The sequence below is a fragment of the Henckelia pumila genome, chromosome 3 (assembly GCF_033568475.1).
Source record: "Henckelia pumila isolate YLH828 chromosome 3, ASM3356847v2, whole genome shotgun sequence".
Taxonomy (NCBI): domain Eukaryota; kingdom Viridiplantae; phylum Streptophyta; class Magnoliopsida; order Lamiales; family Gesneriaceae; genus Henckelia; species Henckelia pumila.
The window spans coordinates 102,060,747-102,075,466 of NC_133122.1; positions in this window are offsets into that span (position 1 = coordinate 102,060,747).

Genomic DNA, 14,720 nt, shown 5'->3' on the forward strand with positions numbered 1-14,720 from the left:
AAATAAGAGTAAGGGAGTAGGATTTCCTAAAATGACATAGGGATGGACATTTTTGGAAACCACTGAATTCGGATTCAGGAAAATTTATTTTGACTTTAAAACGTGCAGAAATGGTTTCTGTGCACATTGGTGAAATCGTTTCATCAATCGGAGTCACGATGAATTTTATATTAATTTCTGAACGAGCGGGCTTTGCTTGTCGGGCCCCAGCTTATGACTAATGGGCCCTAAGGTGTTAGTGGCCTGCATTATAAATAAGTTATTTCAGTACAGAAATTACACACGAGAGGTCATAATTTTTGAGAGAAAAAATCGAAAACCCTAGTCTCTCTAAAAGAAAATTTCGGCCGACCCCTCCCCCTCTGCCCGAGAAAATTCCGGTCTGTGATTTTGAATCGCGGTCAGGAATAACGAATCAGATTCGTGTAATCTCTTCGCAGAAAACTTCTGATAGATTTTCTAGTGCAATCTATCAGAGGGATTAAACCTCTGTTCGTGGACCTGATTGAAGGAGTTCATCGGTTCCAGGGAGAGACAACAAGAGCAGATAAAATCTGTTGGTGTCCAGTAATCTCGTTGCGAGATTGAAGGTAAAATTTAATTAATTGTTATTTGAATTTTACACACACACGTAATTCAATCGATGAACGGTTGATACCCAAACCATGGAAACGTTCCATGAAAAAAAATTTTAAACTTCCGCTGCACCGGGTATCAATCGTAATTGGTCTGGGAACTCGCCAGTTTTCCAGCAGTGGTATCAGAGCCAGGTTGCTCAGATCAATCGATTGAATTAATCAATTGTACAAAAAAATTTTTGAGTCTCGGTTTTTGAAACAAAATAAATATTTTTAATAAAAAAAAAAATTTTTTTTTTTTCCGGGGGCGAAACCCGGGCAGCGATTGGATCGCTGCCCGGAAGGGGCAGCGATGGTCGCTGCCCCCAGGGGCGGCGCACGGCGCCGCCCAAAGGGGGCGCACGGCGCCGCCCAGGGCAGCGCTGTGCGCTGCCCAGCGCAGCGCTGGGCGCTGCGCAGGGCAGCGCTCGGCGCCGCCCAGGGCGGCGCACAGCGCCGCCCAGCGGCGGCGCCAGGCGCCGCCCTGGCAGCAAGCGTTGCTGCCCTAAGGGGGCAGCCGGGCTGCCCCGGCCCGCGCCCCGGGTGCGGGCCAACCCGGGAGTGTCCCGGGTGGCCCGCAGGAAAAATTAATATTTTATTAGAAATTAATTTTAATATGTTAAAATTTTATTTTTGATCCGGTCAAAAATTGTTTTTGATTGGTTCACGAGATTTCGGATCGAATTGTTCGAGTCCGTAAATTTTAAAATTGATTTTGGATAAATTTGAATTTTTGGAAAATTTTAATATTTTATCCGTAAATTGAATTTTGAAATCAATTATTTTTGTACAATTGATGATAAGATATGATCTTATGATATATTGAGTAAAATATGATTTTATTTGTAAAATTGGATTTTATAGATAAAATATGATTTTATTTGATATGGAGATAAAATATGATTTTATATGTGAAATGTGATTTTATATATATAAAATATGATTTTATCTTGTTTAAATTTGAATTGCCACAGCATGTTATCCAATAAATTAATTTTGAATTAAATGTTATTGGATAAGGATGATCGATTGCCATGACCAATTTTGTAGGTGTATGTTAGGAATTTACATTTTGTCTTTATTGTTGTTGATTTTATTAATGGGCCTGGTTTATGGCCCGATATGAATGTCATATGTAATAAAAGTGGGCTTGGTTTATAGCCCGTTCCCACCCCCTAAAAATGTATCCCCTACTTGTCATTGTTATTTATTGTAAATACATTAGATTTAGTGGGAGATCAAGATTTGAAGATGGTGGGCCCAGCAGACAATGAAGACTGAAGAAATGTAAATTGGAAGCATATGTAATAGGATTGCATTTGCATACTGCATATTACCTAGGATTGGACTAAGACCCGTGATTGGCAACCACGGGTCAATTAGAAATGGAATCGATCATCCTATATAATATGTGATATTATGATTGTATGCATGTTTAGACATAAATTGCGTGAATCCGGCAATGCATGCAATAAATTAAATATGATGAGACAAATAATTTTATAAATAAAATCCCTCATTTTAAATATGATTTAAAATTTATATCAAGATAAATAAAGGAAATTTAAATATTGTTTAAATGTTCCTACCTTCCATCAACGGTCAATGTATGTGATGCTACCCGCGGATACGGTCCGGCTCATATTATTGGGGGGCCCGTCCGTCGGAAAGCTGTACATTGGATCGACAAATGTTGTAAGTTGGGTGGAACTCCCATGGGATCGGCTCATATTATTGGGGATCCACATGGCGACCGTCCATCACAACTTAATATTGATGGGTCATCTTGACATGTCACTTTAAACGGCGTCATATTATTGGGCCCTTATTGGACATGAGGTAAAAACATGGGGGTTGCTTTGGAAGCAATTGGGCTCTACCTTTTGAGAATTATGGTTGGCTGATATTATTCGGGACCATAAGTTTGTCAATTGGACTCCATGTTCTCACTAAGGAAAAAGTTTCCCGTTTTCACTAGAGGGTAGTGAAATCGTTAAAATAGTGGGAGTGAGATTCATAAAATTAAATTCGCCTATTTTATGTCTTAGTAAATTGTTAAACAATCATTGATATATGTCTGTTTTCCTTTTCAGTATTTCATACAATGAATTCGCGAAATCCTTTATTCTCGATCCTCGAACAAAACAAGCTGACTGGCGCCAACTATACGGAATGGTTCCGGAAGTTGAAGATTGTCTTAACTTCGGAGAAAATGCTCTACGTGTTAGAGAAAGCACCTCCGAAGGAAGCACCAGCTGACATAAGTCCGGAGGAATTGGCCAAACTTGATGTATGGTGTGACCATGACATCAAGACCAAATGCTATATGCAAGTCTCGATGTCTGATGAACTCCAGAGGCGATTTGAGGACACGGTGAATGCTGCTGACATTCACGCGCAACTCAAGGAACTTTTTGGGGCTCAGTCGAGGGCTGAAAGGTTCTCTACTGTTAAGGAGTTGATGACGTGCCGCATGCGTGAAGGGACTTCGGTCCGTGATCATGGGGTACGAGTGATTTGGCTCATACAGAAGTTAGCGACCCTTGATTTGGTGTTGGAGCATGAACTCAATGTGGACTTGTTGCTTCTATCTCTTCCTTCCTCATTTGATGGATTCGTGATAAATTTTAATATGAACAAGATAGAGGCCACCCTTGAAGAGATGGTCAATATGCTCGTTACATATGAATCCACACTTAAGAAGGATAAGCCAGCTTTCTTGGTGGGCTCCTCATCTTCTGCAAAGAAGGGGCCAAGTATGAAGGGCAAGAAACGTTCTGCCCCACCCAAGAAAGTGGAACCCGAGAAGAAGCAAAAGACAAAGGCTTCAAACAATGGAAAATCCAAGGATGTTTGCCATTACTGCAAAAAGCCGGGTCATTGGAAGCGCAACTGCAAGGAGTATCTTGAGCAGTTAGGAACTGCAAAGGGTATGTTCTATATCGAAATAAACATGTCACTTAATACAACTTCTTGGGTATTGGATACCGGATGTGGATCTCACATTTGCAATGATTTGCAGGTGACAAGAAGTCGCAGGCTTAGAATGGGTGAGACCCAGCTGAGGCTCGGGAATGGTTCCAGAGTTGAAGCTACGGCCATTGGAGATGTTTGTTTGATTTTGCAGAATGGTTTTAAATTATTGTTGAGAGATGTTTTATTTGTGCCAGATTTAATTAAAAACATTATTTCTATTTCTATGCTTGATAGAGATGGTTATTCTTGTAATTTTGTGAATGGGATTTGCAATATTTACAAGAATGAATGTTTAATTGGAAATGGACAACTTGAAAACGATCTATACAATTTAAAACTAAAAGACGTTCCAGTGAATTGTATTGACAAACGGCGACAACAAACAAAAGGAAAATCGATAGTCAAAACCCGGCAAACCTATGGCACGCTAGACTAGGTCATATTTCCTCAAGGAGGATGAACAAGCTAGTGGGAGAGGGCATGTTTGATATGTCTGATATTAACTCTCTACCTACTTGTGAATCCTGCCTAAAAGGGAAAATGACTAAATCTCCTTTTAAGGGGAAGCCTGAGCGTAGTCAAAATCTGTTGGATTTGATCCATACAGATGTTTGTGGTCCATTTAGAGTAGGGACTCAACATGGCCACACCTACTTCATTACCTTTACTGATGATTATTCTAGGTATGGGTATTTATATTTAATGAAATATAAGTCTGAAGCATTTGAAAAGTTCAAAGAATTCAAGGCTGAAGTAGAAAACAAGCTAGGTAAAAGTATTAAAGCACTTCGATCGGATCGAGGTGGAGAATACTTGAGTACCGAGTTTTTGGACTATCTAAAAGAGAATGGGATTCTCTCTCAGTGGACTCCTCCTATGACACCACAGCTTAATGGTGTATCGGAGCGTCGTAATCGAACTTTGTTGGACATGGTTCGATCCATGATGAGCTTCACTGAGCTTCCACCTTCGTTTTGGGGCTATGCGCTTGAAACGGCGGTATTGTTGTTGAATAACGTCCACACTAAAGCAGTGGACAAAACACCATACGAGTTATGGAATGGCAAAGCTCCTAAGTATTCGTACTTGAGGATTTGGGGATGTCCTGCTTACGTGAAGCGGACAGTGGGAGATAAGTTGGATAGTCGATCCAGCTTGTGTTATTTTGTGGGGTATCCGAAGAATTCAATCGGATATTATTTCTATTATCCTGCTGAAACAAAGGTGTTTGTTTCACGGAATGCCACCTTCTTGGAGAAGGAGTTCTTATTGGATAAGAAAGGCGAGATGATGGAACTCGAAGAAGTTCGAGAAGAACCCGAAATACAAAATAACGATCCCACACCTCAGGAACCATTGCTGGACACGCCTGCACCTAGAAGATCCGAGAGGACTTCTAGACCTCCATATGGTCTTCTTCTTGAAGAGGGTCAAGATGAACCCGACATTGGATGTGATCCAAGAAGCTTCAAGGAAGCAATTTCTGATGCGGATTCGAATTTATGGCTTGAAGCTATGCAGTCTGAATTGGATTCGATGCATACTAACCAAGTCTGGTCTTTAGTGGATCCTCCCGATGGAATTGTTCCAATAGGGTGTAAATGGATCTACAAAAGAAAGCTTGGGCCTGATGGTAAGATATTGACTTACAAGGCGCGATTGGTGGCGAAAGGTTATACTCAAAGGCAAGGAGTTGACTATGATGAAACCTTTTCACCAGTCGCAATGTTCAAGTCCATAAGAATCCTAATTGCCATAGCTGCATGGTATGACTATGAGATATGGCAGATGGATGTGAAGACTGCTTTTCTTAATGGAGACATTAAGGAAGAAATCTATATGAAGCAGCCTGAGGGGTTCACATCCATGGGAAGCGAGCATAAGGTATGCAAGCTTCAGAGATCAATTTATGGTCTAAAACAAGCATCAAGAAGTTGGAACCAGAAATTTGATGAAACAATAAAAGATTTTGGTTTCATCAAGAACCCGGAGGAACCGTGCGTGTACAAGAAAGTAGTTAAGGATGCTGTGACATTCTTAGTACTTTATGTTGATGACATCCTACTCATTGGGAATGATGTAGGGATGTTGCAGTCAACAAAGATATGGTTATCAGGTAGATTTTCGATGAAGGATTTGGGTGAGGCATCCTACATTCTTGGGATACAGATCTATAGGGATAGATCTAAGAGAATGATAGGACTCACTCAATCAACCTACATCGATACCATATTGAAACGGTTTTCAATGGATGGGTCCAAGAGAGGACATCTACCCATGTGTCATGGAGTTTCTCTATCCAAGTCTATGTGTCCCAAGACTGATGCAGAGATAGAGAATATGACACATGTACCATATGCGTCAGCTATAGGTAGTATCATGTATGGGATGATATCTACCAGACCGGATGTAGCATTTGCTCTGAGTGTCACGAGCAGATATCAGTCTAATCCTGGTCAGATGCATTGGAAAGCCGTGAAGGACATTCTTAAGTACTTGCGAAGGACTAAGAATATGTTCATGGTTTATGGAGGACGAGAACTCAAACTGGAAGGCTATACCGACTCTAGCTTCCAAAGTGATGTGGATGACTCGAAGTCAACCTCTGGATTTGTGTTCATGCTCAATGGCGGTGCTGTCTCTTGGAAGAGTTCCAAGCAGGACACCACAGCGGATTCCACCACTGAGGCTGAATACATTGCAGCATCAGCTGCTGCTAAAGAGGCCGTTTGGATGAGGAATTTCGTCCAAGAGTTGGGCGTCATTCCTGAATTTGTTGGTCCAGTCCCGGTGTACTGCGACAACACGGGTGCCGTTGCTCAAGCAAAGGAACCAAGGTCTCATCAAAGATCCAAACACGTACTGAGGAAATACCACATAATCCGGGAGATTGTGGAAAGAGGAGACATCAGTGTCGAACGAGTGGCCTCTGCAGACAATATCGCTGATCCACTTACTAAGCCTTTGCCAGGACCATTGTTTGACAAACATCGCGAAGCAATGGGTCTACGTAGTATGACTAGTTGGCTATAGGGCAAGTGGGAGATTGTAAGAGTGGGTGCCCAGTGAGCCAACTGTGTGGCTATGGGCTTTGTTGACTCTTTGTATAAACAATCTTTTGTTTAATATTATTTACACTTTTATGGCAATGACTTTATATTACTTCATATTGTTATATTGTGATATACTATTGTTGTTTTGATAAAGACCTTGAATATACTATAGTGTATGTAAGATGTGGTAGAACATGGAGATGTCTATCATGAAATACATCTTATAGTCACTGTATATTCTAAAACCGTTCCTAGTCGATTGAGCCGTCCGATAATAAGGATAAGGATCGCTCGAGTTTGAGACTAGCATTTGCGATGCGGAGTACCACGTTTCATTGGTAGGGAACATGGAGATGTTCGAAGCATGCAAATGGATATTCATAGGATGAATAGTCGAACTACTCTATCCGGACTTTCCAAGTGGTTATCACTTATCGAGTGGATAAAGTCCGCGGTTTTGGTTGTACACCATTAGTCCTTACGACTTGAAACATCATGGAGACTCTATATGCTAGTACTGTGCTTTGACTCGTTTACCGACTCTGAGGGGGTCATCAGGTGTCGAGATTGGGTACAGTTACGACACATATAGGAGTCAATGCATTGTTGTCAAGGATTCACCACATACTTGCGAGTGTGGATATCCTATGCGATCTGAGGAGATATTAGTGTGACAAATCTCTGGCCAGAGTACTTGATGTGATTTAAGAAATGGTTTCTTAGTAGCACATGCGATGTCACTAATTTGATCTTCAAGATGCATTGCATAGTTATCGAATCTTGAGCGACTCTCGATATACCAATGGTTGTTGATTCGATCGGGATATATGGATGAAGGGACCGTACTGTACGCTAACCAAAATCTACTGGTTCTTGTAGGCACTATCAGTGATACCTAGGGAATCATGGGGCGATGTTGCTAGGCGCTTTACCATGATTCGTTGGGCAAGTCGGAAAGTGTTGTTCCGAGTCACAAGGAGTTGTGAGCCCACGGCTAGCTGTATCCCTGAACCATTGAGGGTCACACAGTGTAATGGAGTTTTAATCCCCGTTGAGATAGTTAAATTTAAAGAGTTAAATTTAATGAACTAAGGAGTTGGACTTCTTAAATAAGAGTAAGGGAGTAGGATTTCTAAAATGACATAGGGATGGACATTTTTGGAAACCACTGAATTCGGATTCAGGAAAATTTATTTTGACTTTAAAACGTGCAGAAATGGTTTCTGTGCACATTGGTGAAATCGTTTCATCAATCGGAGTCACGATGAATTTTATATTAATTTCTGAACGAGTGGACTTTGCTTGTCGGGCCCCAGCTTATGACTAATGGGCCCTAAGGTGTTAGTGGCCTGCATTATAAATAAGTTATTTCAGTACAGAAATTACACACGAGAGGTCATAATTTTTGATAGAAAAAATCGAAAACCCTAGTCTCTCTAAAAGAAAATTTCGGCCGACCCCTCCCCCTCTGCCCGAGAAAATTCCGGTCTGTGATTTTGAATCGCGGTCAGGAATAACGAATCAGATTCGTGTAATCTCTTCGCAGAAAACTTCTGATAGATTTTCTAGTGCAATCTATCAGAGGGATTAAACCTCTGTTCGTGGACCTGATTGAAGGAGTTCATCGGTTCCAGGGAGAGACAACAAGAGCAGATAAAATCTGTTGGTGTCCAGTAATCTCGTTGCGAGATTGAAGGTAAAATTTAATTAATTGTTATTTGAATTTTACACACACACGTAATTCAATCGATGAACGGTTGATACCCAAACCATGGAAACGTTCCATGAAAAAAAATTTTAAACTTCCGCTGCACCGGGTATCAATCGTAATTGGTCTGGGAACTCGCCAGTTTTCCAACAAAACATGCTCTTCCGTATTATGCGAATACACCAAGATGTCGTCAATGAAGACCACGACAAACTTGTCCAAATACTCCCTGAAGACACGGTTCATCAGATCCATGAATATAGCCGGTGCATTAGTCAAACCAAATGGCATCACTAGGAACTCGTAATGCCCATAGCGAGTACGGAATGCAGTCTTGGCTACGTCCTGATCACGGACTCTCAACTGATGATACCCAGATCTCAAGTCAATCTTGGAGTAAATTGATGTGCCCTGCAGCTGGTCAAACAAGTCATCAACACGAGGCAACGGATACTTGTTCTTCACAGTGACTCGATTCAGCTGCCGATAGTCAATGCACAGCCGCATCGACCCATACTTCTTCTTCACGAAGAGAACAGGAGCTCCCCAAGGAGATACACTAGGACGAATGTACCCCTTGTCCAAAAGATCCTGTAGCTGATTCTTTAACTCACGCATCTCTGACGGAGCCAGACGATACGGTGCTCTAGAAATAGGCGAAGTACCCGGCATCAACTCTATGCCAAACTCGACTTCCCTAGCAGGAGGAAAACCCGGAATCTCATCAGGAAACACATCTGGAAATTCATCTACAACAGGAATGCTCTCTATCCCAATACTCTCAGCGGACAAATCAACTGCATAGATAAGGTAGCCTTCCCCGCCAGACTCTAGAGCTCGACAGGCTCTCAAAGCTGATACCAAAGGCATCGGGGGTCGCGCTCCCTCACCATAGAAAAACCAACTCTCACTCCCTTCCGGATGAAAGCGTACTAATCTCTGATAGCAGTCCACTGAAGCTCGATAGGTAGTCAGCACATCTATTCCCAGAATGCAATCAAAGTCGTCCATCGCCAGGACCATGAGATTCGCCAATAGAACGTTCCCTTCGAACTCTAAAGGGCAACCCATCACTAGACGCTTAGCCAAAGCAGATTGGCCCGTCGGAGTAGAAACAGACATCACTAGGTCTAGTGCAATGCATGGTAACTTATGCCTTCTAACAAAACATGCAGAAATGAAGGAATGAGATGCACCAGTGTCAATAAGTACAAGAGCAGGTATACCATAAAGCAGAAATGTACCTGCGATGACTTTCTCATTCTCCTCCACTGCCTGATCATGTCTCAGGGCAAACACCTGGCCAGAAGCTCGTGGCCTCAAATGAGAACTCCCAGCAGACTGTCCCTGCGACCTCTGCTGTACGGTAGCCTGAGAACCCGATCCTGAACCAGAACCAGAACCGCCTCCCCCAGACTGTGGACAATCCCTCCGGATATGACCAGTCTCTCCACAATGGAAACAAGCTCCAGAAGCTCTGCGGCACTTGTCGGATGGATGGTTCTTCCCACAGTGATCACACTTGTCCTTCTTACCGAAACGGACAATACCTCCAGAACCAGAGGAAGAAGAAGATCCAGACTTCTTGAAAGTTTGGGCACGGGGACCCAAAGAACTAGCAGGTCTCGACTGAGAGAAAGACCTGTTCCGCCGAATGCTGTCCTCCGCCTGGTGACAACGGCTCACCAAACCCTCGTAGGACATGTCGTCACCAACCGCCACACGGTCATGGATCTCAGGGTTAAGGCCCTGAAGAAACAGATTATACTTCATCTCTGAGCTATCAGCAATCTCGGGGCAATAGGATAACAGATCAAAGAACCTCTGCTGATACTCATCGATAGACATGGCTCCCTGTCGCAGACTCAGTAGCTCGCCTGCCTTCGACTGACGGAGTGCAGGAGGAAAATACCGCTTTTGGAAAGCTGTGCGGAACTCGGCCCAGGTGGCCACTCCTCTCGCCGCAACAAAAGGTGTAGAAGTAAACCTCCACCACCTGCGCACGCCCATCCAGAAGATAGCCAAGGGTCTCCACCTTCTGCTCATCGGTGCATTAGAAAGTCTGAAAAGTCGTCTCCATACGGTCTAACCAGTTCTCCGCATCCTCCGGAGACTCACCTCCAACTAAGGGCTTAGGACCCATAGCTAAGAATCGACGCACAGTGAAACGCTCGTCGTCATGATGACGATGACGCCGTTCTCGATGAGGCTCCCGGTCGGCATCTCCCCAACGCCCACCAATACTTCCATGAGAACTCTGGTCGCCACGATTTGACATCTACAAAAATACCTCAAGATGAGACTAAATCCCAAGAAATCTTTTGCATGCTCTGATACCATAAATGTAGTGACCCTTACCCGGATCACCTACTAAACAGAACTTATGCATGCAATTAACTTAATTAAACAGATATCAGAATAAAACTGCGGAATCCAATAACATTATACAATCCCAAGTAAAGGAATCTGTAATTATCCAATAATATACAACCAAATCGAATAGCTGTATAAACCCAAACAACAGTAATAAAACCTCGACGAAGCTCCAGCTGGCCAACCACTGACTAGCCCCTCCTGGATCCACCCTCCTCGTCCAATCGCAAACCTGCCCCATGGAATAGGGTGTCCAGAAAATACAGAGTACGAGACGTGAGCATAAAACGCTCAGTGCGAGAGTATGTGTATACATGCATGCAAAGTGAACTCCCTATAGACTCGAGGTCAAGGATCAGATAACAGAGACAGACCGGGCCCTGGTATGTAGCACGTTGTGCCGTCGCTTCAGGAGGTGGCTCCCATACCGAGATAACCGTGGAAACGCCGGACCCAAATCGATGGAAGTCCATCCACTAACAGGATAGGGTACAACCCTACTAACAGACATCTCGAAGGAGATACAGCAAGATGCAAATGAATGCAGCATAATATCATGGCATATAAATCATGCGGTCACATAATACATGCATACTCAGTCAGGATATCTCGAACAGTACTTTCGTACCTCAATACAGTGCAAGCTCTACCAACTCTAGGTCCACGCCTATAGTCTGCTCTACACTGCCAAATGATACTACTATCATTAAAGTGCTCTAAAAGCCTTAACTAAGCTATTGCATACTCCTAAATATTTATAAGAAGCAAAGGCTATACCTTCGTCCGTCGTTAGCCCTTTGATGTCGATGCCTCCAGAACTTGGGCACAACTCCGCTACGACTACCGAACGCCTCTCCGACCTCCGGACCAATCCTTGATCGGAACGTCCGAACCTCGATCGGAACATCCGATCCTGCCATCGGAGCTTCCGAAGATCCTGATCTGCCACGTGTCAAAATATCACTTGTTGACTCCGGATAGGGGTGATCGGAGCCTCCGGTCCTGATTGGAGCTTCCGATCCAACCACACGTCATGCCTGATGTAATAACATCGGTGCCTCCGATCGCTCATCGAAGCTTCCGATCCTGTTCGGAGCTTCCGATCGTGCCTTCGGAGCTTCCGATCCGTCCGATACCTAATTCAATTAATTAGCATTAATCCTTTAATTACTCAATTAGGGAACGGGCTACTACATTATGCCTTTTAACAAAATGTGCAGAAATGAAGGAATGAGATGCACCAGTGTCAATAAGTACAAGAGCAGGTATACCATAAAGTAGAAATGTACCTGCGATGACTTTCTCATTCTCCTCCACTGCCTGATCATGCCTCAAGGAAACACCTGGCCAGAAGCTCGTGGTCTCAAATGAGAACTCCCAGCAGGCTGTCCCTGCGACCTCTGCTGAACGGTGGCCTGAGAACCAGATCCTGAACTAGAACCAAAACCGCCTCCCCCAGACAGTAAACAATCCCTCCGGATATGACCAGTCTCTCCACAACGGAAACAAGCTCCAGAAGCTCTACGGCACTTGTCGGATGGATGGTTCTTCCCACAGTGATCACACTTGTCCTTCTTACCGAAACGAACAACACCTCTGAAAGAGTGGGTGCCCGGATAACCAACTTGTGGCTAAGGGCTTTTATGACTCTTTGTGTAAACAATCTTTGTTTAATATAATTTACATTTTATTAATGGCAATGACTTTATCTTTCTTCATATTGTTATATTGTGATATACTATTGTTGTTTTGATAAAGACCTTGAATATACTATAGTGTATGTAAGATGTGGTAGTACATGGGGATGACTATCATGAAACACATCTTATAGTCAATGTATATTCTAAACAGTTCCTAGTTGATTGAGCCGTCCGAAAATAAGGATAAGGATCGCTCGAGTTTGAGACTAGCATTTGCGATGCAGAGTACCACGTTTCATTGGTAGGGAACATAGAGATGTTCGAAGCATGCAAATGGATATTCATATGATGAATGATCTAACTACCCTATTCGGGCTTTCCAAGTAGTTATCACTTATCGAGTGGACAAAGTCCGCGTTTTTGGTTGTACAACATTAGTCCTTATTACTTGAAACATCATTGAGACTCTATATGCTAGTACTGTGCTTTGACTCGTTTACCGACTCTATGGGGGTCATCAGGTGTCGGGATTGGGTACAGTTACGACGCATATAGGAGTCGATGCTTTGTTGTCAAGGATTCACCACATACTTGCGAGTGTGGATATCCTATGCGATCTGAGGATATATTAGTGTGACGAATCTCTGGCCAGAGTACATGATGTGTTTTAGGTTAATGGTTATCCTAGTAACACATGCGATGTCACTAATAGATCTCCAAGATGTTGTGCATAGTTATCGAATCTCGAACGACTCTCGATGCACCAATGGTTGTTGATTCGATCGGGATATTTGGTTGAAGGGACCGTACTGTACGCTAACCAAAATCTACTGGTTCTTGCAGGCACTATCAGTAATACCTAGGGAATCATGGGGCGATGTTGCTAGATGCTCTTACCATGATTCGTTGGGTAAGTCGGAAATTGTTGTTCCGAGTCACAAGGAGTTGTGAGCCCACGGCTAGCTGTATTCCTGAACCATTGAGGGTTACACAAGTAATGGATTACTAAAACCCCGTAGAGATAGTTAAATTTAAAGAGTTAAATTTAATGAAAGAGAAATTGGATTTTTCAACTAAAGGGAGTGGAATTTCCTAAAATGACATAGTGATGGGCATTTTTGGAAATCACTGAATTCGGATTCAGAAAAATTATCTTGACTCTAAAAGATGCAGAAATGGTTTCTGTGCACATTGGTGAAATCAATTTATCAATCGGAGTCACGATGAATTTTATATTAATTTCTATAACAACGGGCTTGGCTTGTTGGGCTTAAGTTATGGATTGTGGGCTTTAAGGAGTTAGAGTCCTGATACAATTATAACTAGAAATTATCTATAAATAGAGGTGTTGGGTTCGAAAATCAAACACTTTGTGTCTTATAATTTTCGAAATTACACTCTAAATATTCTAAGAGTTTTTCGAAATCCTTGTCCCTCTTGGAGAAAATTCAGACTTGTGATTTTTGTGAAAAATTACAATTCTGAATTAACAGATCATATCTGTTTATTCTCTACGCAAAACTTCTGATTGATTTCTAGTGCAGTCAATCAGAGGGTTTCTGTTTTCTGTTCGTGGACCTTATTCCGGTGATTGATCGTGACGCCATCGGTTCCCGGGATATACAAGAAGAGCAGATTAAATTCTGTTGGTGTCCATAATCTCGCTTCGAGATTGGAGGTAAAATATTTAATTAATTATTATTTATTTTACTTGTGTGATTTAATCGTTAAACGTTTTGATACCCATGATATGAAATTGTTTCATATCAAAGAAAAATAAAATTTTTTAAACTTCCGCTGCACCGGGTATCGATTCAATTGATCTGAACACGGTTTTACAACAGTGGTATCAGAGCCAGGTTGCTCAGATCAAACGATTAAATTAATCGATTGTACAAAATTTTTTGGCCTCGGGTTTTTGAAACAAAACATATTTTTAAAAATCAAAAATTTTATTTTTCTGACGGGCAAGAAAAAGGGCAGCGATGTGATCGCTGCCCAGGGCAGCGGCGGGCTGCCCAGCCCGCGCCCGGTCAGGGAACGGGCTGCCCGGGATTGTCCCGGGCAGCCCGGAAAAATTAAAAATTGATTTTTGAAAATTTTGAATTTTTGAAATTCTAGTGTTTGATCCGATCGAAAAATGTTTTTGATAAGATCACGAGGCATCGGATCGAATTGTTCGAGTCCGAAATTTTTTAAATTGATTTTTGGATAAATTTGAATTTTTGGAAAATTTAAATATTTTATCCGTTAAATTGAATTTTGAAAATTGATTATTTTGGTACAATTGATGATAAGATGTGATCTTATGGATGGATAAGATAAAATATGATTTTATCTTTTAAATTATGAT